Genomic DNA, 25,941 nt, shown 5'->3' with positions numbered 1-25,941 from the left:
CATTGCTTAATACACACAGGATGTACAGCAATACACAAATATTTTTACATATGAAAAAAAGTGAACGATTAAAAAATGACAAAAAATATTATTTTCTTCATAAATATAAAAACCACTACCTCAATGCCTTCATCTCGGGGGACTTTTCTTAGTATATCATGACAATTTGCTTTTGTATAATGTTATTATTATTAGTAGTAGCATTTATTATAAGCATATTTATATTTGTTTTAATAAAAACAAGTTTATATTTGTCCATCTGTTTTGGAGATGTCTGCATCACCATATGGGACACAAGAATAGGACGTGTGTTTGGAAATAACTCAGTTTTTTACCACACTTCCTTTTTATTGTTCATTTATTTGTTTGTTGAAAATGAGGTCTGAATTTAGAAATAGTTTTGAAATAAATCTTTGCGCTTAATAAATGAAAATGAAAAAATGTTGGCTAATGGATGTCTTTGGTGGAGTGAATTTCCACCGTTTCCTTACTCTATGAAAGTAAAGGAGTAAAGTAAAGAGTAAAATAAAAAGACAGAGGCTGAATGGAGGAGGCTCGTTCTTTCTCCTCGCGCTGTAGATGCTCTGTGTATCTGTTTTCTCTCTAGTGAAGCGTTCAGTTTTTCCTCTTACAAAGTCTGCCATGTAAATAGCAAATGTGCCATGGCGCGACGCAACTGACTCTTATAGGGAATGGGAGATGAGGCTCTGATTGGTTCAATGCACGTTATGCTCAAAACACACCCAGAATTCATTAAGAGAATAAGCGCAACGCTGTTAGACCATAAGCCTGGGTGCAAACCTTTTCCCGTCCTTAAAATAGCAAAATTGGATTCGGACATGCCTTTAATGCTTTTGCGCCATGCACTTTAGACTTGGCGTCTAGACCCTTAAAATAGAGCTCTCAAATTCAAATTGGAGTTTGCATGTTTTCCCCATGTTTGCGTGGGTTTCCTCACGGTGCTCCGGTTTCCCCCACAGTCCAAAAACATGTGGTACAGGTGAGTTGGGTAGGCTAAATTGTCCATAGTGTATGTGTGTGAATGACTGTGTATGGATGTTTCCCAGTGATGGGTTGCAGCTGGAAAGGCATCCGCTGCGAATACATATGCTGGATAAGTTGGTGGTTCATTCCGCTGTAGTGACCCCAGATTAATAGGGACTAAGCCGAAAAAAAAATAAATGAATGAATGAAATTGGATTTGCCATTAATGAATTGTATTTGCATTTACGAATTAGTTATGCATATTAATGAATTGTATTTGGATATACGAATTGCATTTGTGCATTTATGAATTGCATTTTAAACTTACAAATTGGATTTGCACATGTATGAATTGTGTTTTGAATTTAGGAATTGGTTTTGCACATTAATAAACTGTATTTTGGATTGCATTTGTGGATTTATGAATTGCGTTTTGAACTTACGAATCGGATTTTCACATCTGAATTGTATTTTGGATTACAAATTGGATTTGCGGGCTGCACGGTGGTGCAGTGGGTAGCACTGCCTCACAGCAAGAAGGTCACTGGTTTGAGCCTCGGCTGGGTCAGTTGGCGTTTCTGTGTGGAGTTTGCATGTTCTCCCCGTGTTTGCGTGGGTTTCCTCGGGGTGCTCCGGTTTCCCCCACAAGTCCAAAAAACATGTGGTATAGGTGAATTGGGTAGGCTAAATTGTCCGTAGTGTATGTGTGTGAATGACTGTGTATGGATGTTTCCCAGTGATGGGTTGCAGCTGAAAGGGCATCCGCTGCGTAAAACATATGCTGGATAAGTTGGTGGTTCATTCCACTGTGACGTCCCCAGATTAACAAAGGGACTAAGCCGAAAAGAACATGAAATGAAATTGGATTTGCCCATTTATGAATTGCATTTGGATTTACGAAATAGTTTAGCACATTAATGAATTGTATTTGAATATACGAATTGCATTCGTGCATTTATAAATTGCATTTTGAACTTATGAATTGGATTTGCAAATGTATGAGTTGTATTTTGGATTTACGAATTGTTTTGCGCATGTACAGTATGAATTGTGTTTTAGATTTATGAATTAGATTTGCACATTTATAAATCATGTTTTGAATTCAGCAATTGCTTTTGCACATTGATAAACTGTATTTTGGATTGCATTTGTGCATTTATGAATTGCGTTTTGAACTTACGAATTGGATTTGCGCATTTATAAATTGTGTTTTGAATTTACAAATCGGATTTGCACATTAATGCACTGTATTTTGAATTTACGAATTGGGTTTAGCACATTAATGAATTGGATTTTGGAATTATGAATTGGATTTGTGTATTTATGAATTACGTTTTGAACTTACAAATTGGATTTGCTCATGTATGAATTGTATTTTGGATTTGCGAATTGCTTTAGCACATTAATGAATGGTATTTTGGATTCACGAATTGCATTTGCACATTTATGAATTATTTATTGAATTTACGAATTGGTTTCTGTAAATGTAAAATGTGCTGTGCACGTAAGAACTTTATTTTTGTAAATGTGTTATTATCGAGACTGATCTGGCTCCATACTTTAGTACTTTGTCATTTTAGACTTTGTGCTTAGATCATTAAAAGAGAGCCCTATATGGTGAAAGATACCATGAAATAAATGTTCTCATACAGTAAAATAAAATGTTGGTTTTCCCTACATTAAGGCATCATTTCTGTTCAAGAAAGCCAAAGAACAAATCTAAATCAACTATTGTAAAAAAAAAAAAATACAGTAAAATACAACTCCAATTTGAGTTTGGAGGCACGGTGGCTCAGTGGATAGCACTGTTGCCTCACAGCAAGAAGGTTGCTGGTTCTAGTCCCGGCTGGGCCTGTTGGCATTTCTGTATGGAGTTTGAATGTTCTCCCCGTGTTGGCGTGGGTTTTCTCCAGGTGCTCCGGTTTCCCCCACAGTCCAAAGACATGCGCTATAGGTGAATTGAATAGACTAAATTCACCATAGTGTATGAGTGCGTGTGTGTAAATTGAATGTTTATGGGTGTTTCCCAGTACTGGGCTGCGGCTGGAATGGCATCCGCTATGTAAAACAAATGCTGGAATATTTGGCGGTTCATTCCACTGTGGCGACCTCTAAAAATAGAGACTAAGCCGAAGGAAAATGAATGATTAATAAATTGGAGTTTGTCCTTCAGGAGTACAGCATCATCATCGGTGATGGATGAAAAGTAGTTTTTAGAGGCGAGAGACACACAAACAAAACCATCAGTTGAGGATTCACTCTTTCCTTGTCTGGAAACTCCAATACGGTGTCAGGCGAGAGAAAGATCATCGGAGAGAAGCAATAAAAAGGCTTGTGCAATCAGAGAGGAGTTGTGAAGTATTGAGTGTGTCTGACGCTTGACCTGCTTAAAGCCTTCGCATCATAATCAACTTTTTATTGGGGTAAACAGCTCCGGCGTCCTGCTGAGCAACTCACCAAAGTGATTAAAAGAATATGAGAAATAAAGTGCAAGATGTGGAGTAAACTCAAATCAATTTCTGCATCTGGAATGGATGAAACTGTTTAGGCAAATGAGTCAAAAAGCTCCTCTCGGTTAAATCACATATTGATTGCTCGATTAAATCATGCAGTCAAGATTTTTGTTGAATAAATGCAGCGAAATATGAAAACAAAAGCCGCTCTGTATTAATATTAGCTTTGGACCGGTCAGGTCACAAGTGCATTGGAATAATAATGTAAAAGCATCTATTAGCAATTCAGCTTGTTCGGTGTCAGCGAACTAATGGTTACCTAGCATGCTTTGCGTTTGAGGTCAAATCAGAGCAAAGGTGATGTTAGTACTCAGCAAGCGCATTTATCAGTGTTGCAATTTATTATTGTATGTTATTATGGTATTAATAGGTAGTTTGATGGTGGCACAGTGGTTAGTATTGTCACCTCATAGCAAGAACGTTACTGGTTTGAGTCGCAGCTGTTTCAGTTTGCTTTTCTGTGTGGAATTTGCATGTTCTCTTTGTGTTGGTGTGGGTTTCCTTCGGGTGCTCCGGTTTCCCTCACAGTCCAAACACATGCGCTATAGATGAATTGAATGAACTAAATTGGCTGTAGTGTATGAGTGTGTGTGTGAATATGAGAGTATATGGGTGTTTCCCAGTACTGGGTTGCGGCTGGAAGGGTATCAGCTGCATAAAACATATGCTGATATAGTTGACAGTCCATTACGCTGTGGCAACCCCTGATAAATAAGGGATTAAGCTGACGGATAATGAATGAATGAATTGATTGTTTAAATAGGCTTTTATTTTCATGGATTAAGTTTTCATTGTGTTTGTCTGTTGTTTTAAAAGTGTGACTAAGGCAAATTTATGAATATTCTATGAAGTTTAGATTTTGAATAATATTTGAGCCCCCCCAAATATAGTCATAAATTTTTTTGAGGGTCTCTATCCTAAAATTTAAAAAGCCTCTTTGCATTTTTATTTATTTTGTAAATATGCAATTCATACAGTAAAATTACTGTCTAAAATATTTCTTTTTACATTAAAATATTGTTTATTATTTATTTTGGACCTTTTGTTAATTATTTCAATTACACATACTATTATTTATTATGGGAATTGGTTTCTAGCATTTAATATTTAATTAATTTAAGTTAAATGTTGAATTAAATATCACATTTTATTTACACTTTATATGTTTTATATATATATATATATATATATATATATATATATATATATATATATATATATATATATATATATATATATATATATATATATATATATATATATATATATATTACTTTAATGGTTCAGTCTGACTTATTTTAACCTAATTTCTGTTTATTTAATTATTTTAACTATAAATAAATAGCATTTTAATAATGAAATAATTATTCAAATGATTTGTTTAGTTATTGCATATATGTATTATTAATTTTGTATTAATTTATATTAATTAATAATTCATTTTGAATAAAATTTTGCATTCTTCAAGTATCACTTGTTTCTATTATTTTAGAATTGTTTTAGTGATTTGATTTGTATTATTCATTTGAATCGAACTTTTGTTTGTTTTATTGTTTTAAATTATTTTTAACATATAATAATACTATTATAATAAATTGTAAGCATAATACACTTATTGTTTGAATTAACAATTAATAATAAATAGAATTGTAATAACTGTGTTAAAATAATTATTTAGTTATTATATGTTGCTTTTAATCAAATTTGTAATTCATTTTCTTATATATTAATCTGTTTATTTTAATTGGATTTCTATTTATGTTAAATATTATAAATTTTTGCAGTGTATTTATTTAGTTTATTTATTTTAATTACATATGTATTATTATTTTTGTGTTAATGATTTATATTAATTAATGCTTCATTTTAAATCACAGTTCAAATCATTAATTTTATTTACTCTTTTCTGTATTATTTTGTAATAGTTTTAATGATTTGACTTCTATTATTCATTATTATCTAATTCCTATGTGTTTAATTGTTTTAAATACTTTTAAAAGTATAATTATAATAAATTATAATACATTTTGATTAACAATAAAGAATAAATAACATTATAATAGCATTTAAATCATTTAATTTTTAATCATTTACATTTAATTTATTTTTTATGTATTATTTTTATTTTTTAAATAAGTCGAATGATTTGTTTAGTTATTGCATAATAAAATTTATAATTTATTGGCTTTTTTATACTAATCTGCCTATTTTAATTGAATATTTTATTCTATTAATTAATGTCAATTTCTTAAGCATTTGCAATTTATTTATGCATTTAAGTAGTTAGTCAATTACTTACTTTTATGCTTTTTCCCCCCTCCAAGTATTGCCTGTTGCTTTCTGAACATATCTAGCGAATAAAAGTATAGTGCTAGTTTGAATAAATTAGGAAAGTGCTGAACATGGCAAGTCTATCTTGCTGCTTTTTAATGATGCTTTACCCAAAAATGACAATCCTGTCATCATGAATTCATCCCCACACTGTTTCAATTCTGCGGGATGCATTTTCTAAAGTCCGTTCTGCAGCAGAGTAGAAAAAAATCTGATTTAGACGAACATAAAGATGAATAAATGACGACAGGAGTTTCATTTTGGGCTGAACTCTGCCTTTAACCTGATGCAATGCAATGCAGCTTTTGCAAAGCGAATCTACAGTACCTGACAGTCCACCCGCGTCCTGCAAGAGTTCGCAACAACGCCAAAAATACACTCCTTTAAATCCCAAGGTCAGCAAGAAGATAGAAAATGGTCACAGCTTTAAATCAAACCAAAATATATAATGGTATGTGTTACAGAAATGACTGATTTAATATTTCTGCTTCAAACTCTGTTTAATTCAAAGTGTTGCTTGTCGTTTTGTAATTTGCTGTGAAAATGCATTATTTTTTCCAGTGCGTGAGAAACTAAATTGACTTTTTTATTGCACAAGAAGCTAAGTCGACTGCAGGGAAAACGTTTAAATAATGCTGAAAACCATAGTGTTGGCCATTATTAGAGCTGGAGTTGAAGACAGGCACCGACTGAGACACATGGTGAAGAGACATGCATCATCTCACTGATTAGTTTGTGTCTTTAATGAATCCTAACAAATTGGATCAAGCAAACAGGGAATATCAGAGAGATTTCTGAAGAATCGTGTAATGCTAAAGACTGGAGTAATGATGCTGAAAATGCAGCTTTGCGTCAGAATTAAATTATATTTTAAAATATATTCAAATAGAAATCCAATATTTTGAATTAATTAAATTTCACACTATTCCCATACTGTATTTCAGATCAGAAAAAACAAAGCTTTGGAAGAATTTGTGTCTAAAATTCTGAAAACAACGCAAAAAATAAACCGTTTCATGTAAGATCAGTCGAAATTACATACGTTTATTTACAGAAACATTATTACTATTGATATTACTGTTATTTTATTTAACTTTTTATTAAATTATACAGTATGTTATTATTATTTTTTTGTTATTTTTTGAGAATACACAAAACAAAACTACAAACACAACATGAAATGCCTGACACGAAACAAAACTGCATATACAGAAATATACATATTGCAAAAGCCATAAACCAGTGTGCTACAAACCACACAATATGGCAGGCCCAGTAAGAAGCTTGGTGAAAACAAACACACATGAATGTATGTTCATAAGGACATTTATATCATTCAGAATCTCAAAATGTCACAGCAAGGTTTATATTGTCCAAATATGGTGACCAAGTGCGAATAAATATATCAGTTGTGGAGTGGCTACGACGAGTTAGATGTTTCAGGAGAATAATTGAATGCCATTCTTAAAGATATATTATTGAGGGATAAAGGATTATTTGCACGCAGATAATTGAGTAGCACCAAATAAATACCACAAAACAACACAAGTATCTATGATTTGCAATCGTGACATGTACAAAAACGACATCTATCTGAAATATACAATAAAATGCATCCTAAAATTATTTATTTCATGTTCGCAAAAATGTGAACAGCACCTACTAGTAAATTTGTCATCTGAAACGTGCAGCGAAATGTATATGGAGCAATGTATTTTACATTTTGTAAAAATATAGGCTGAGGCACATATTTACTATGAGCCTGGGCTAGAAAATTCAGCTTTGCATCACAGTAATTAATTATGTAGTAAATAAAATAATAAATAAAAAAGTAATACGGAAGCATTAAATTTGTTTAAGTTTTAAAATTAAAAAAAAAATGTTTTACTAAATTTTAGACCAAATAATGAAGCCCAGTTTTGATTACGAGTATCAAACATATAATCAACATAACAGTTTCAAAAATGCTGTCCTGATTAAATAATTAACTTTACTTAAGAAAGTAAGTGGACTGTTTAACGGAGAGAAGATTTCAACCCATTTCTAAACATAATAGTTTTAATAATTCATTTCTAATAACTGATTTATTTTATCTTTGCCATGATGACAGTACATAATATTTGTCTAGATGTTTTTCAAGACACTTCTATACAGCTTAAAGTGACATTTAAAGACTTAACTAGGTTAATTAGGTTAACTAGGCAGGTTAGGGTAATTAGGCAAGATATTGTATAATTATGGTTTGTTCTGTAGACTATCGGAAAAAAATAGCTTAATTTTGACCTTAATATGGTTTTTAAAAAGTTAAAACTTCTTTTATTCTAGCAGAAATAAAACAAATTTAAAAAAATATTATCAGACAAAATGTGAACATTTCCTTGCTCTGTTAAACATAATTTGGGAAATATTTTTTAAAAATTATAATTCTGGGGATTTAATAATTCAGATTTTAACTGTATAATATTTATTGTTGAAAGCATTAAAGGTGCAGTAGGTGATCTGACAAAATGCTATCCATTAGCATAATATCTTGCAAACACAGTCCCTTCCCTGCCGTCAAGAGCCACACCTCCTGAAATCACTAATGCGCACCTTAAAGATGACAGCAGCTCATGTCATTCGCCAGTTAAAAAACTTTACGGTACTTTATAATAGTACAATTCTGAACAAAAAAAACTGTATTATATCTAGCAGGTTTTTTTTGTTGTGTAGCAAACAATACTTATGTGCAATATTTCCTGCGTGCAAGTGTTGCCTGTGGCGTTCACTCCTGCCCTTAATTATTACTTTCAATTGATCTTGTTTGTCTTTTTTTCCCTTTTCAGTTTTCTATTGGTTGATTTGGTGGCATCAGGCCTTTAAAACAGACGAAAGCGGACACATTTCTTCATGCCACCACAGTTTCTGATGGCTTTATTATTGTGTTCTCCTTTATGCTTTCCTTTTGATATCTGTTTGGAGTGGGGAGCTCCAACCTGCTTAGACCATTAGCTGGTCTCACTCTCTCACGCGCTTTGTCCTAAAGCCACTACTGTATGCTTTATACTGTAAGCGAATATTCAGAGTAGCATGGTAAACAGTACAGGGAGTGCATCACAGGTTGTCATTGTTCAGAAATAAACAAATGTGAATATAAAACCAACTTCACCTCAGTAAAGCAGGCTAGGTGGAATATATTGATGCTGTTAAATGTCCCTTATGATACTGAAAATAGTCTGAACAACACTTCTGTGGATATAACCCATTCGTAAAACAACATCTACATCAGCTCTGAGTGACTCAAATAGTTTTAAAACAACATTAACTGTCTAAAATAAATCTTCAGCGATAGTGTCATCTTTCCTTCAGCGTGCAAAAGTAACTGCAATATTGATTCAGGATTTTTAAAAGTTTTGATTCAGCGTTTGTTTTTACCGCTGTCACTCTCTCTCTCTCTCTCTCGTGTGTACGCAAAAATGGCAGATCTGTGTGAACAGGACTTATCAGAATTATGGGAATTATCAGCCTGACAAATTTTAATTGTACGCATTTTTTTTTAGTTTTATGCCTCACCCAGAATATAAAAATACATAAATACATTTAGATCATTTACTTTAATCATTACTATTGAAATGTGAAGAGACTTTCAACCAGCTCAACAAAAAAGTTTCTGAAGACAATCACCTCCTGCACCTTTAATAGAGCTGTAGTCGTTTTAAAAAGCAGTAACAGAGAGAGATGTGGTAAAGTAATGTCCATCATCTGCTGGTTAGTTTGCATCTTTAACGAATCCTAACAAATTGGATCAAACAAACAGAGAGAAACGCAGACCCTGGCCAAACACAGGGGGAAAGCAGTGCATGAAGAGATTTCTCCGTGAGCCGAGTGTTGTCATACATCATTTAACTGCACTTTTCTGAAGCAGAGCACTGTGGGAAGGTGTCTTCAGTTCCTGCTTCATAAAGGTGACTTGAGCTTTTGAACTGAGTCTCTGAGCATCTCCACTCTGAACAGCGTCATACATCATTTTCCATTTCATAGCTCACATTTCTGCTCACCGCCGCCGCTTAGCAGAATAAATAACAAGAGAAACACTGGAAACTGCTGGACTACTGCTTTACTCAGCTACTGTGCAACTCACACACACACACACAAACACACACACACACACACAAACAAAAAAAGAGAGACACGTACACTGCATCCAGAAAGTATTCATAGCGCTTCACTTTTTCCATATTTTTTATGTCACAGCCTTATTCCAAAATGGATTAAATTAATTTATTCCCTCAAAATTTGACACACAATACCCCATAGTGACAATGTGGAAAAAGAGTTTTTGAAATTGTTACAAATTTTTAAAAGATAAAAAACCTGAGAAATCACATGTACAGAAGTATTCACAGTCTTTGCCATGAAGCTCTAAATTGAGCTCAGGTACATTCTGCTTCCACTGATCATTCTTGAGATGTGTCAGCAGCTTAATTGGAGATCGCCTGTGGTAAATTCAGTTGATTGGACATGAATTGTAAAGGCATACATCTGTCTATATAAGGTCCCAGGGTCGACAGTGCATGTCAAAGCACAAACCAAGCATGAAGACAAAGGTATTGTCTGTGAACCTCCGAGACAGCATTGTCTAGAGGCACAAGGCTGGGGAAGGTTACAGAAACATTTCTGCTGCCCTATAAGTTCCAATGAGCACAGTGGCCTTCATCATCCGTAAGTGGAAGATGTTTGGAACCACCAGGACTCTTCCTAGAGCTGGCCAGCCATCTAAGCTGGGTGATTGTGGGAGAAGAGCCTTAGTCAGGGAGGTGATCAACTGAGAAAGGCCACTCAACTGAGACTGCCCTGCTCTCGGTCGTGGAGGACCTCAGACTGGCTAAAGCAGACTCTAAATCATCTGTCCTCATCTTGCTGGATTTATCAGCTGCTTTTGACACTGTAAACCACCAGATCCTGCTATCTACGCTTGAGTCACTGGGCGTCACAGGCACTGTTATTCAATGGTTCAGTTCCTACCTCTCGGACAGGTCATTCAGGGTGTCGTGGAGGGGAGAGGTGTCCAACCTACAGCATCTATACACTGGGGTACCTCAGGGCTCTGTGCTTGGACCACTTCTCTTCTCTATCTACACGGCATCTTTAGGAACAGTCATCCAGAAACATGGTTTTTCCTACCACTGCTATGCTGATGACACCCAGCTATACCTCTCTTTCCACCCTGATGATCCCTCGGTTCCAGCTCGCATTTCAGCCTGCCTGTCAGACATTTCACTCTGGATGCAAGATCATCATCTCCAACTTAACCTCATGAAAACGGAAATGCTTGAAGTCTCTGCCAACCCGACCCTTCACCATAACTTTTCAATCCAGATGGATGGAGCAACCATCACTGCATCCAAAATGGTAAAAAGCCTTGGAGTTACGATTGATGACCAACTGAACTTCTCTGACCACATTTCTAGAACTGCCCGATCTTGCAGATTCGCACTCTACAACATCAGAAAGGTCCGACCCTTCCTATCTGAACATACAGCTCAACTCATTGTTCAAGCTCTTGTCCTCTCCAAACTGGACTATTGCAACTCTCTGCTAGCCGGGCTACCAGCTAGTTCTATCAAACCTCTTCAGCTGCTTCAGAACGCAGCAGCACGAGTGGTCTTTGATGAACCCAAAAGAGCACATGTCACTCCGCTACTCACCCGTTTGCACTGGCTTCCAGTTGCTGCCCGCATCAAATTCAAAGCTCTGATGTTTGCTTACAAAGTGACCTCTAGCTGTGCTCCTTCGTATCTGCTCTCACTTCTGCAGATATATGTGCCCTCCAGAAACTTGCGTTCTGTGAATGAACGTCGCCTCGTTGTTCCATCCCAAAGAGGGAAGAAATCACTTTCCCGAACTCTCACATTCAATCTGCCCAGTTGGTGGAATGAACTCCCTAACTACATCAGAACAGCCGAGTCACTGGCTGTCTTCAAGAAACGACTAAAAACACAACTGTTTAGTCTCCACTTTTCCTCCTAATCTGCAATTGCCTCTCTGGCTATACCACTAACTGAGCCCTCTTTCTCTCTCTCTCTCTCTCTCTATTAAAAAAAAAAAAAAAAAAAAAAAAAAAAAATTTTACTAATGTTTTGCTTCTTAGACTTTACACACCTGAAACTTGTCTATAGCGCTTGTTCACTGCTGCTCTTATAGTTGTGTAAATTGCTTCCTTGTCCTCATTTGTAAGTCGCTTTGGATAAAAGCGTCTGCTAAATGACTAAATGTAAATGTAAATGTAAATGATCAATAACCCGATGGTCACTCTGTCTGAGCTCCAGCGTTCTTCTTTGGAGAGAGGAGAACCTTACAGTAGGACAACCATCTGTGCAGCAATCCACCAATCAGGCCTGTATGGTAGAGTGGCCACACGGAAGCCACTTCCCACCTGGAATTTGCCAAAAGGCATCTGAAGGACTCTCAAACCATAAGAAACAAAATTCTTTGGTCTGATGAGACTAAAATTGAACTCTTTGGAGTGAATGCCAGGTGTTACGTTTGGAGAAACCAGGCACCGCTCATCACCAGACTAATACCATCCCTACAGTGAAGCATGGTGGTTGCAGCATCATACTGTGGAGATGTTTTTCAGTAGTAGGAACTGGAAGATTAGTCAGGATAGAGGGAAAGATGAACACAGCAATGTACAGAGACATGCTGAATGAAAACCTGCTTCAGAGTGCTCTTGAACTTGACAATGACCCAAAGCACACCGCCAAAATATCATTGCAATGGCTTCACAACAACTCTGTGAATGTCCTTAAGTGTCCCAGCCAGAGCCCAGACCTAAATCCTATTGAACATCTCTGGAGAGATCTGAAAATGTCTGTACAACGTAGCTGCCTACCGTAGAGCTTGAGAGATACTGCAAAGAGGAATGGGCAAAAACTCCCAAAGACAGGTGTGCCAAGTCAAGCAAGAGGTGCATCAACAAAGTATTGAGCAAAGGCTGTGAATACTTCTGCACATGTGATTTTTCAGCTTTTCTATTTTTAATAAATTTGCAACAATTTCATAAACTCTTTTTTCACATTTTCATTATGGGGTATTGTGTGTAAAATGTTGAGGAAAAAATGTATTTAATCCATTACGGAATAAGGCTGGAACATAAAAAACGTGGAAAAAAGTGAAGAGCTATGAATACTTTCTAGATGCAGAGTGTGTGTGTGTGACTTAATGTGTGTACGTATGTGTGTGTCTGTCTCTGTGTTTTTGAGTGTGTGTGTGCGCGTGTGTCTGTGTTTCTGATTTTGTGTGTGTGTGTGTGTGTGTGTGTGTGTGTGTGTGTGTGTGTGTGTGTGTGTGTGTCTGTCTCTCTGTGTTTCTGAGTGTATGTGACTGAATGTGTGTAAGTATGTTTGTCTGTCTCTGTGTTCCTGAATGTGTGTGTCTGTCTGTGTGTATGTGACTGAATCTGTGTACGTATGTCTGTCTGTCTCTGTGTTCCTGAGTGTGTGTGTCTGTCTGTGTGTATGTGAGTGAATGTGTGTACATATGTACGTCTGTCTCTCTGTGCGTGTCTTTGTGTGTGTGTGTGTCTGTCTCTCTGTGTTTCTGAGTGTGTGTGTGTCTGTCTTTTTGTCTGTCTGTCTATGTGAGTGAGTGTGTCTGTCTGTCTCTGTGTTTCTGAGTGAGTGTGTGTGTCTGTGGGCAGTTCCTGCTATATTGAGCAGCTGAATCATAGGTGACGGTGCTGTTGATGATTGTGCCGATATGAGTCTTTCTTTCTGTCTGCTGCTTCTTCTACTGGCTTTTCGTTCTGCTGGTGACACACACACACACGCACACACTTGAAGAAACAGCTCAGGTAAAACATTGAAAGTCATCATGTACTTATGGTCATGTTATTGAACACTGTCAGTCTGACTGCTTTATACTCTACTGCCATTCACAACCATTAGTTCATATTTTCCTTCAGCAAGGACACATTCAATTGAGCAAAAGTGACACTGAAGACATTTAGAATGTGATCAATTATTTCTGTTTCACATATATGCTGTGCTTTTGAATTTGCTACTCAGAAAAACAAGAGATGCACATAAATGAAACACGAGTGAATCCTGGTTTTGGAAGGGTTTATGTTTGTGTGAAGCCCTTGTGATGATGTTTCCCACTTGTTCATTTATATTCATAAGTGATGATAAGTCACAAGAAACCATTTTAAGGGCACCTATTTTACCCCTTTTTCAGGATTTAATACGAGTCTTTTGTGTCTCCAGAATGTGTCTGTAAAGTTTCAGCTCAAAATACCCATCTGATTATTTACTATGTTTCTGAACATGGGGATTTTGAGCTGTTAGGACATTGTAGCTGTTTTTGTTGCCTGTACCTTTAATGCAAATGAGCTGGTTCTCTCCACCACTGTTCCCACGTGCATGTCAGATAAATAGAAACTGCTCTGTATTACTTATCCGTGTTGCCTTCATGTAGATAAACAGCACAGTGACAGACAAGAATGACGCAGATCTCCTTTACCACAGTAAGAACTTTCCAGATGGTTATTTGATATATTTGTTGTGGAGTTAATTCAAGCTCTTCTGCAACGATGAGTCACACACAATGTCATTATAAAGTTTGGACGCGTGCACACGCACACATTTAACTTCGCACTGTTTTTGCACGGCAAATGTGACAGGATACTCAATAATATACACTGCTGTATGGACATCCATTATGTTCATGTACAAAATAAACCTGATTTAAGTCCACAAACCAGGATTGAGACATCTTCTTTTATAATTGTACTGACATGAGGCTGTGGTGATGAATTTCGAAGCAATTTTATTGTATTTATTAGAAACATGCTCTGTTTTAGAAGCATTTTAAACTTGTTAAACTCATTCTTGACGTGTAGATGATCACAGCTAGCTGAACAGATCTTTTAATTCCAGTTGCTTTGCGCATGTCTTTTCTTGTGGATATGATTTTATGCATTATTACGGAGACATGTTAAAATGCGTCTGTTAGTCTATTTGGTGGTTGCAGTTGGCCTCAAAATGGGAGGGATTTGGATCCTATTTTAACATCAGGAACTGGAGAAATATTTAATAATCAGTCCAATATTACTGTGGACACACTATACAGTACATACACAGTTCTGTCCAAACAGCTTTTCATCATAGTTGGATTTTCATCATAGGTGTCCTTTGAAAACACATCTTACTTGTTTCATTTATAAATTTCACATGTGAAACTAATTTTTTATTTTTTTTAATTCTAAAAAAAAAAAGATATTAAGCCGCACTACTGCTTTCAACATATGCACCCCCCCCCCCCTGTTTTATTGCATTTATTTTTTAGTATAATTTGGAAAGTGTCAGTAGTTGCAGAAAAAAAAACACAATTACAACACTGGTAAATCAAGCAGTAACATATATTTCATCTATAATTCATCATTTACTATATATATATATATATATATATATATATATATATATATATATATATATATATATATATATATATATATATATATATACATATACATATATATACGTATATATATATATATATATATATATATATATATATATACGTATATATATATATATATATATATATATATATATATATATATATATATATATATATACGTATATATATATATATATATATATATATATATATATATATATATATATATATATATATATACGTATATATATATATATATATATATATATATATATATATACATATATATACGTATATACATATATATACGTATATACATATATATACGTATATATGTGTATATATATATATATATATATATATATATATATATATATATATATATATATATATATATATATATATATATATATATATATATATACGTATATATGTATATATATATATATATGTATATACGTATATATGTATATATATATATATGTATGTATATATATATATATATATATATATATATATATATATATATATATATATATACATATATACATATATATATATATATATATATACATATATATACGTATATATATATATATATATATATATATATATATATATATATATATATATATATATATATATATATATACGTATATATATATATATATATATATATATATATATATATATATATATATAAATATATATATATATATATATATATATATATATATATACACATATATACACATATATATATATATATATACATATATATACACATATATATATATATATATATATATATATATATATATATATATACAAATGATAGTTATAAATAACTCTGGTTATTTATAGTGTGTTAAGACCCATCTGATTGATAAATCATGTGTTAGTTAATGTGGGACCAGCTGTGGTCAATCATAAGCATGTGATCCTCTCGAATTACTTTATAAATAAATAAATAAATAAATTGGGAGATATGCTAAAACCAATTCAGCAAATTATATATAAGCTAATTAATTAAAATTAATCAACAACTTTTGTTTACCAAAGAAGCAATTACTGTAACATTACAAAAAGTTAAAAAAAAAAAAGGAAAACAGAAAATATAAGATATAAATATAAAAGTAATTCAAACTTTTGAACCACTAATATTTAGTACATGTTACTAAAATACTCTTTAGATTTAAATTTTGAAAGCCAAATTAAACTTCCTGAACATTTTATACAAAATTATATGAAAAAAGTTACATTTTAATGGGTGTAATAAATTAATTAGTCACAGTAAAGCCATGTAATGTTACAAAATATTATTTTCTCAAATTAATGATATTCTGAATATTCTGTTCATAAAATAATCTCATAAAAGTATCTTGGTTTCCACAAAATGATGTTTTCAGCATTGACAGTACTGTCACTAGATTACAAGAATGACCTTGTGGCTCTGAAAACTGCTGAAATCTTAATTTAAAAAATAATTCAAGCATTAAAAAAAAAGTTGTTTGAAAATATAAATGGGTGTTGGGGTGGACGGGGTGGGCATAGAGATTTCTTTCATAAAAGCAGTGTTAGCAAGGTCACAAGGTCCAAAATTACCAAAAAAGTGCCATAAAACTTCCATAAAAGCATCTGAATGAGTCATGCAGTATTATAGTGTGAGAAACCGGCTGAAATTTGAGTCATTAGTCACTGAAGCAGCTCATGACCTCTGCTGATCTGCAAAGCCCACAGCGCGTCTTCCTCCTCTGTACTGTATGCATCATATATGCAAATCATGCACTCGCTTGCCTACTGTAATTTGTGCTTGATGTATGGCTGTTTCTGCAACCATGGGCTTCTCGGACCCTGTGGAATTAAAAAAAGAAAAAGAAAAAACAAAACACTTTTAAACTCTCAATAGTTCATCTATTTTGCACACTTAGATTGCCCACTAGTGTGCTGTTTTAAGAACATTTTAAATCATGTTTAATTTCTTTTGTTTTATAATTTATCACTTATGTAAATTGCGTTGAATTACCATTGTCCATGAACTGTGTTACATAAACTTGTTTCATTTATAGACTAAGATTACATGAGAAATACATTTTAGTTGGTGGGTTTTGAAAATATCATCACAATATTTTTTTGCATAACTCAAATAATGTTTGTTATATTTTTAACAGTGACATTTTAGACATTATTTATAGAAAATGTTTAGTTATTTCAAAAAGTGAACGAATCCATTGTAAATTGCAACTATTAAGTTGACAACTTAAATTTTTGAATTTTGCTTAACCCTTTCATGCATATGATCACACCGGTGTGATAAGCCTTGGCTGGTCCTTGAAGTGTACGATCGCACCGGTGTGATTATAGTGCACGTCATCAACTTCTAAATTTCAGATCTGACAGATCTTATTATCTTAGGTTTCAGACTTTCAAATATACATAACTACAAGCAAAACATACCATTTTAGATTTGAAAATACACACAGATGTCTAAGGAGATGGCAGTAATAATTATTTTTCAAAATAATTGGATGATGTGCTTTTTTCACAAAAGATACACACTCTTTGTCACTAGAATATTTTCTCGATTCCTCTCCCAGATAAACAGTTGCTTACCTTCATGTATTTCGGAAAAAAATTATGAATAAACATGACATAAATCCAGCAGCTCGGATCTCTCCTGCGGTTGTTGCTAGAAGGGATACAGCTGCAATCGTAAGTTAATGAGAAGAAGTATTAATTTTATTTATTAAGTTATGTTTAACGATAATATGCTTTTTGATGAATTCCACGCGTCATCATGGTGAACTTTAGAACGCAATGGAATCTAAGTAACGGTCACGAAAACAAACAAACTGCAGGGTCAGCTGGAGTAATTAAAACTCACATGTGAAAGGGTTAATTGTTTACTTAATTTAAAAGCAATTGATTTTTCTCTTCTTCTTTTTTTTGTACATCCAACTACTTACTATTTACAGTGTATATAATGCTGGCCTTTTTATTTTTAGGTAATTTAGTTGTTTTTGTTGTGGAAATTACCAAATATTTTTGATGCATTAATCCATTTTATTGCAAAAAAAATTATAATTCTCTTAAAATAACTGAAAAAATTGTAATCTATGAGTTTCATTTTATTGAATTTATATACATTTTCTTTAATAATTATCCTATATTTGTAACTTATGAACATATACATACACACACACACACATGTGTATGTATATGTATGTGTATATATATATATGTATATATATATATGTATATATATGTATATATATATATATGTATATATATGTATGTATATATATGTATATATATATATATATGTATATATATATATGTATATATATATATGTATGTATATATATATATGTATGTATGTATGTATATATATATATGTATGTATGTATATATGTGTTTAAAAGTTTATAAATTACACATTTTTGAAGAGTTGACTACACAGTTTTAATTTTATTCATTTGAAAAGTGGTCAGTGTTTCTTTTAATTTATTAGAATACTTTTCATTCATTTATTAATTTTCTTTTCGGCTTAGTCCCTTTATTAATCCGGGGTCGCCACAGCAGAATGAACCGCCAATTTATCCAGCACATGTTTTAAGCAGTGGATGTCCTTCCAGCTGCAACCCATCTCAGGGAAACATCCATACACACTAATACACACTCATAAACTACGAACAATTTAGCCAATTCACCTTTACTGCATGTCTTTGGACTGTGGGGAAACCTGAGCACCCGGAGGAAACCCACGCGAAAGCGGGGAGAACCTGCAAATTCCACACAGAAATACCAACTGACCCAGCCGAGGCTTGAACCAGCAACCTTCTTGCTGTGAGGCGACAGCACTACCTACTGCGCCACCGTGTTTACTTTATCTTAAATATTTGTTATTTTTAGGAAGTTTAAGTTCTTCCCTCTTCAGAGTCTGTTTAATTGTTTTATGTATTAGTTTTTAATTATTTTCTTTTAGCGTTTTTAAAACTTTTTACAATATGCAACGCTTAACATGACTCCCCTACAACAACACTACCACATTCTGCTAGGTTTTCATATATATCAGACATAGAGATGCCTGTAGAAGTCTTCTAGAAGCCTCACATACGTTCTGCTGTACAGCTTTTGTGTTCATTATATGAGTGAGTCTCAGGCTGTGCTGAAGGCAAACTGACGTCCTGCTATATTGAGCTGCTGAATCATAGGTGACGCTGATGATGATTGTGACGATATATCTCTCTTTCTGTCTGTCTCACTGCTGGCTGCTTCTCTGATGCTATCAAACACTCTCTCATACACACACACACATACACACACAGAAAGATATACAGCACACAGAAAGAGATACAGCACACTGAATCATCAGTAATCCACAATCCTCAAAAAAAAAACATTCACAGCAGGTCCATGCCAACACATTTACAGTGTAAACTCGAATGTGTCCTCAAATCCGTGAACATTTGACACATTTTAGAAGGATAAAGAAGTCCAGGTTTATTAGAAATGTGTCTTAGTGAACATTTTTAACAAACATTAGAAAATACGTTGCTCCGAGTGCGTTTCATTGCACGTTTCAGATGAGAAATCCACTAGAGGGTGCTGTCTAAATTTTTTTTACGAATCTGAATATATATCACATAGTTAGTTGTATGTTTCAGTTGTATGCACCCGAAATTTAATCTATGCGACCTCATAATATAAATGGGAGCATTTGTGCGACTGCATATTGTTTAGATATTTTTTTTTTTTTTTTAAACGTGCTGAATCGGTCTTACCTGCCACTATATAGGTTAATATTAGCCTTCAGTCACTCAAGGCTTTCCGCTGTCAGATGACAGGGCGCTTTTAGGATCGCAGGAAATGCAAAGGGCTGAAGTTTGAGGAAGACGCAATGAAAAGTACACAGGTTTGCAAACTCACAAGTTATGGCGTGGAGCGATCGTGTCGTGAATGTTGGTCTGCCAGCCGAGATCAATTGAGTGTTTTTGAAGAGAGTCCTGAAAGACCCAGAGTGGTTCAGCTGTAATGGCCTGAATCTCAATGCATTGCATTCACAGTGTGTTTAGCGCAAAATGGCCACTAAATGTAAAATATAACATTGTATACATCATCGCCAAAGAAGCTCACCTTTACTAAGTTTAAGGCAAAACTGCAGCTCATGACAAAGAACGGTACTCTGTAGATTCCTGCACTGCCCCATTCATATGTAAATCAGCACATAAGGAGGCTGTGCATTTAAAATGACACAAACCGAAACCAAAACTTTTCAAGAGTGGTGGAAGCAAGTTTTTTCTTCCCTTCTCTTGTCCGTTCTTTTCTTGAGATGTATATTATTTTTCTATTTAGTTTCTGATGACTGTTTGCAGCAGTGAATTGGATGATTTTAATAATCTTATATTTATGCTTTGTAGATGAAATATTAATCATTAATTAAATTGACATGCGTATAAAAACAATAGTGCACAATGATTATTTCTTACTGCAATGCTTCATTTTGGTTTGATGCAAACCATATTTATTTTATTATTATTCATAATGTAATGGTAGGACTTTTATAGCAGATAACTCACATTCAAGCACATTTAGGGCAACGTTCATTTTCTTTTCGGCTTAGTCCCTTTATTAATCTGGGGTCACCACAGCGGAATGAACGGCTAACTTATCCAGCATGTTTTTATGCAGCGGATGCCCTTCCAGCCGCAACCCATCACTGGGAAACATCATTCATTCACACACATACACTACAGACAATTTTAGCCTACCAAATTCACCTGTACAATATGTCTTTGGACTTGTGGGGGAAACCGGAGCACTTGTAGGAAACCCACGCGAACGCGGGGAGAACATGCAAACTCCACACAGAAATGCCAACTGAGCCAGCCGAGGCTCGAACCAGCGACCTTCTTGCTGTGAGGTGACAGCACTACCTACTGCGCCACTGCATCGATTAAAGGCAACATGATCATGAGAAATGTAATTCATTCTTAGTAATACTATCATCAGTATTATTATCATTAATATTTTATAATTATTAGACATTAATTTTGGAGTTATTGTGCAAATATCAATAAGTCATTACAGAATTAGTTAGATAGTTGTTTCTGGTTTTAGTTAGTCGTAATTGATGTTGTTTTCAAATACAATAAATCCATTAACAAGCAATTTGCAGTGATGCGCGTTCATTTTTGGTGGTGCTCCTAAATTTCTGAAGTTAAGAGCACCGGTGTTATCAAGAATAGTAGTTAATTTTGATCCCTGATAAATGATATGAAAACAGCTATTTTTAATTTTAACATTTTACTTTATTACTGGTCTACTGCTGTATTTTGATCATGTAAATCAGGGGTGCCCAAACTTTTATTTTAGTTATGAAGAGTCAAAACCCAAAACTGATTAAGGGCTGTGGGCAGAATGTAAATATAACAAACTGTCCTACAAAGTTATCATGGGTAATTTCCCAATTTATTTAAAAATGTTTAAAAAATAAATAGAAAACATTACTGTAATCATATTACTGTAACATTTTATTCTGAACTTATTGCAATGAAAGCATAACCAATTCCATTTATAATGCAGTGGAGCCCAGTGTTGAATAGACTAGTCAAGCTGCACCTGCCTTTGCATTGGTTTACTTGTTGGTTTGTCTTCTTCATTCTTCTATCCATTGGACCACAGTATATTTATTTTAATTTAATTTAGGTTTCCTTTTTGAGGCTTACCTCTTTAAGGTGCACTCCTTAAAAAATATTTTCTGGCCTACGCTTGCATTGAATTAAATAATGACACAACTCTGATAAATAGTAATAAGCAAATAAATTAATAATGATAGCCTATGGATAAAAGGTCGTGTGTTAAAGTGTTAACAATTAAACAAAAAAATAACAGGTTTCTTTAAATTATGGAAATGTTTATTGCATTTAACAACCTCACCCCATCATCCTCTCTCTCTTCTCAGATGGGATGGCGGGGAAAATCAAAGGTTTCTATAGGCCAACTTTGGCCCGCAGGCCCTAGTTTGGGCATTTCTGATATAAATACAGTCTGGTTATTCCATTTAAAAAGTGTTTTAAAATCTTACCAACGTCAAACTTCTGATTGGTTGTGTAATTTCTGTGCATTTCTTTTCCACAGAGTCTTATTGTATTTTTATTTATTATTGTTTAATGGAGTAAAGGGACTGAAAGTTAATAATCTTATACTTCTAACTAAATTACCATCTGAAGGGAAAGTAATTGCAAAATTTTTAGATTACTCTCATTATTTGTACTCATACGGCACAATGGGTTATGGGACCCCGAACACAAAAAAGTAAATTCAATTATTGTCAGTTACATTTGTTGCTCTTAATTTTGCTCCTTTCCCTCTCTTTGTGTTTTAAAAAAAAAAATCAATGAACTCATCAGTCTTCAGTGCCACTAAACTAATCGCTTAAACACTCACAAGGTTAGTTGAATTTTATCGATATAAACAATTATTGTCACACACATGCAGGGTCAGTGTAGAAAATCTGTCCAAATCTGCTTTCCTCTTCCAGCATGCCGCATGTGTGTGCGCTCAGAAATGAGTGGTGTTTTTTGTCGCAGTCCCTGTTGCTTCTCTGTGTTTGTGTTTCTGAACACCCTTAACAATTGACCTCTATCTTCCCGCAGTTGATTAGAATCTTAATTTGTTGTAATATTATTTGCTCAGATCAGCTCATTTCCCCCAGGTCTCCGCCGGAGCTGCTGCAGACAGAGTTAGTTTGTTTCATTCATTTGTTCGGTGTCAAACTTGTTTTCTGATCTTGGCCTTGAATCATCGAGTCTGCATGGAAATGTAATCTAGTAGGATTTGCAATTAGTGTGAATAACAATTCAGCTGGTCAAAGTGCAGAGTATCCCACACGCAAGGTCATAGGGGTTGAATCCAATTTGAATGCGGTGTGAGTTCGTTTGATCAAGATAGCAAATCAAGTTATACAAATCATTGTAAACATGGGAAATATGTAAGAAATAAGGATGGATGGATGTAGGGATTCTGAGAATGTATTTGTACTCCTTTCATAGCTAAATAATATGGTATTTCATAGTTTTTAGGTTAACACAATTGTCATTGCACACATAAGTAATATATTTAACAATATTTTATATTATTATTACACTGAAAAATGTAACTCAGAAACATCCGTAAAATTGCCAAAAGGGTGCCAACAACCAATTACTAAAATTCTACCAGTCAGAGACCATTAATCACCAGAATTCATCAATTTACCAAAATTCCACAAATCAGAGACTGGCAATCACAAGGATTTCTCCTTTTACCAAAATTCCACCAATCACAGACCGCCAATCACCAGAATACCTCCTTTTACCAAAATTCCACTAATCAGACACCACCAATCTCCAAAACTCCAATTACCAAAATCCCATCAATCAGAGAACACGAATAACCAAAAATTCCACCAACCATACACCACAAATCCCTTAAATTCCACAAATCAGAGACCAATCCCCAAACATCCACCAATTCAGAGATCACCAATCACTACAATGCCACCAATTACCAAAATTCCACTAAACAGACACCAATCACCAAACATTCCCTAATTACCAAAATTCCAACAATCAAAGACTAGCAAACACCAAAATTCCACCAACCAGAGGCCTCCAATGACCAACGTTTAATCAATTACCCAAATTTTACCAATCCCCAAGATTCCACTAATAACCCGATGTTCACCAATCAGAGACTACCTCTCACTAAAATTTCACTAATAACCTAAATGTCACCAGTTAGAGACTACAAATTACCAAAATTCCACAAATCACCAAAAATCCACCAATCACCAAAATTCCACTAATTACCAAAAATTCTACCAATCAGAAACTACCAATTACCGAAATCCCACCTAACAGAGATATCCAATTACCCCAAATTCCCCCAATTACCCAAATTCCACCAATCCAAGACCACCACTACTAAAATTATACTAATGACCCAAATTCCACCAATCAGAAACCACCAATCACAGCAAAACCACCAATCAGAAATGTTCCACCAAACAGAAACCTCCAATCACCAAAATTAATCCAATTACCAAAATTCCAACAAAGACTAGCAAACACCAAAATTCCACCAGAGACCTTCATTGACCAACATTTAACCAATTACCCAAATATCACCATTCCCCAAGATTCCACTAATAACCCAAAATTCACTAATCAGAGACTACCAATCACTAGAATTCCACTAAAAACCTAAATGTCACCAATCAGAGACTACCAATTACCAAAATTCCACCAATCAGAAACTACCAATCATCAAAATCCCACCAAACAAAGACCTCAAATCACTCAAAATTCCCCAGTGACCAAAATTCCACTAATCCAAGACCACCATCATCAAAATTCTATTAATGACCCAAATTCCACCAATCAGAAAATACCAATACTGCAAATCCACCAATCACAAAAAACCCACCAATCAAAGACCATCAATCATCAAAATTCCTCTGGACACCTTTAGCTCCAAACACTCCTGTGAAGCATTATTGACTGATGCCTGTGCTCTTAAAACACTTAAATATTTGTATATGTGTAACATATGATGCTGGACAACAGAGGATCCACGTGCAGATTAATAATAATCAAGAGAAGTCAGGCAGGCAGTGGTCAACAGGTTCAAACTGGTGCAAAAGGTAATCAAAAAACAGGCAAAATTTCAGGACAGGCGTCAAAGCATCAACAAGAACAATAGGCAATGCAACATTTCAAAAACACGGCAGAACAAACAGAAAAAAATGCTCTCTAATGCTTATGGAAAAACAAGACTCAGCAGCGTGTGTGTAAAAGAGTGAAAATAAAGTCCAGGTAATCAGTCCATGATGAGTTACCAGCTGTGTCTGTGTAATCAGGGGGAATCAGGAACTGGTGTGTGAGTGAGGTGCATGATGGTATTTGTAGTCCAGTTCAGTGACAGATGTGTAGTTCTCCAAGGATCTGCAAGGATTAGATCGCTGGTGATCGTGACAAAATTAATATCTGACAATACTCTTTAAACTGTTTCTATACATGCGGCCAACAACATTTTTGAATTGTGAATATATGATTGAATTGTGAATTATGACTGTAGTTCTTTCCCTTTCTAAAGTGGCCAAGTGCTGAGTCTTGTATCTTTCTCTTTTTGTCAGATTGTGATGTAGTTAGTAATGCTGGGATTCTCAATGTGAATAATGAATGGAAAAATGTCTTGAGGACCAGTGATGCTTATAAAAAAAGGTTAAAAAAAGTGGGCGGGAACTAAATGATCAAACACCCCGACCAGTCATATGTGCTCTTTAAATTCAAAACGCTTGAACATTCAAAGAGCGAATTCCTCAGACGGCGAACTCCTCACGGAGATGTTTATGCTCAGCGGTGTGAATCGGCAGATAATGAAAGCGTGTAGAGGAGATGGATGGGGACTCGAGGGAAGCTGACGCAGCAGGTGAACCTTTCCCGTCCCCTCTAGGTGTTTCTATACATCGGGTTTAAATCTAACCAATCAATATAAGAGAAAACACCTCTCGAGTTCATTACCGGACACCTTCAGGCAGCCTCAGGAATTAATCATTAGCCCATGTGTTTAACTCATCCACGTTCCACTGGAGCTCTACTAATGTTTAGACCAAGCGTTGATGCAAATA

The sequence above is a fragment of the Danio aesculapii genome, chromosome 15, assembly GCF_903798145.1.
Source record: "Danio aesculapii chromosome 15, fDanAes4.1, whole genome shotgun sequence".
Taxonomy (NCBI): domain Eukaryota; kingdom Metazoa; phylum Chordata; class Actinopteri; order Cypriniformes; family Danionidae; genus Danio; species Danio aesculapii.
The sequence above is the reverse complement of the archived record's forward strand: the minus strand, read 5'-3'. Positions refer to the sequence as shown.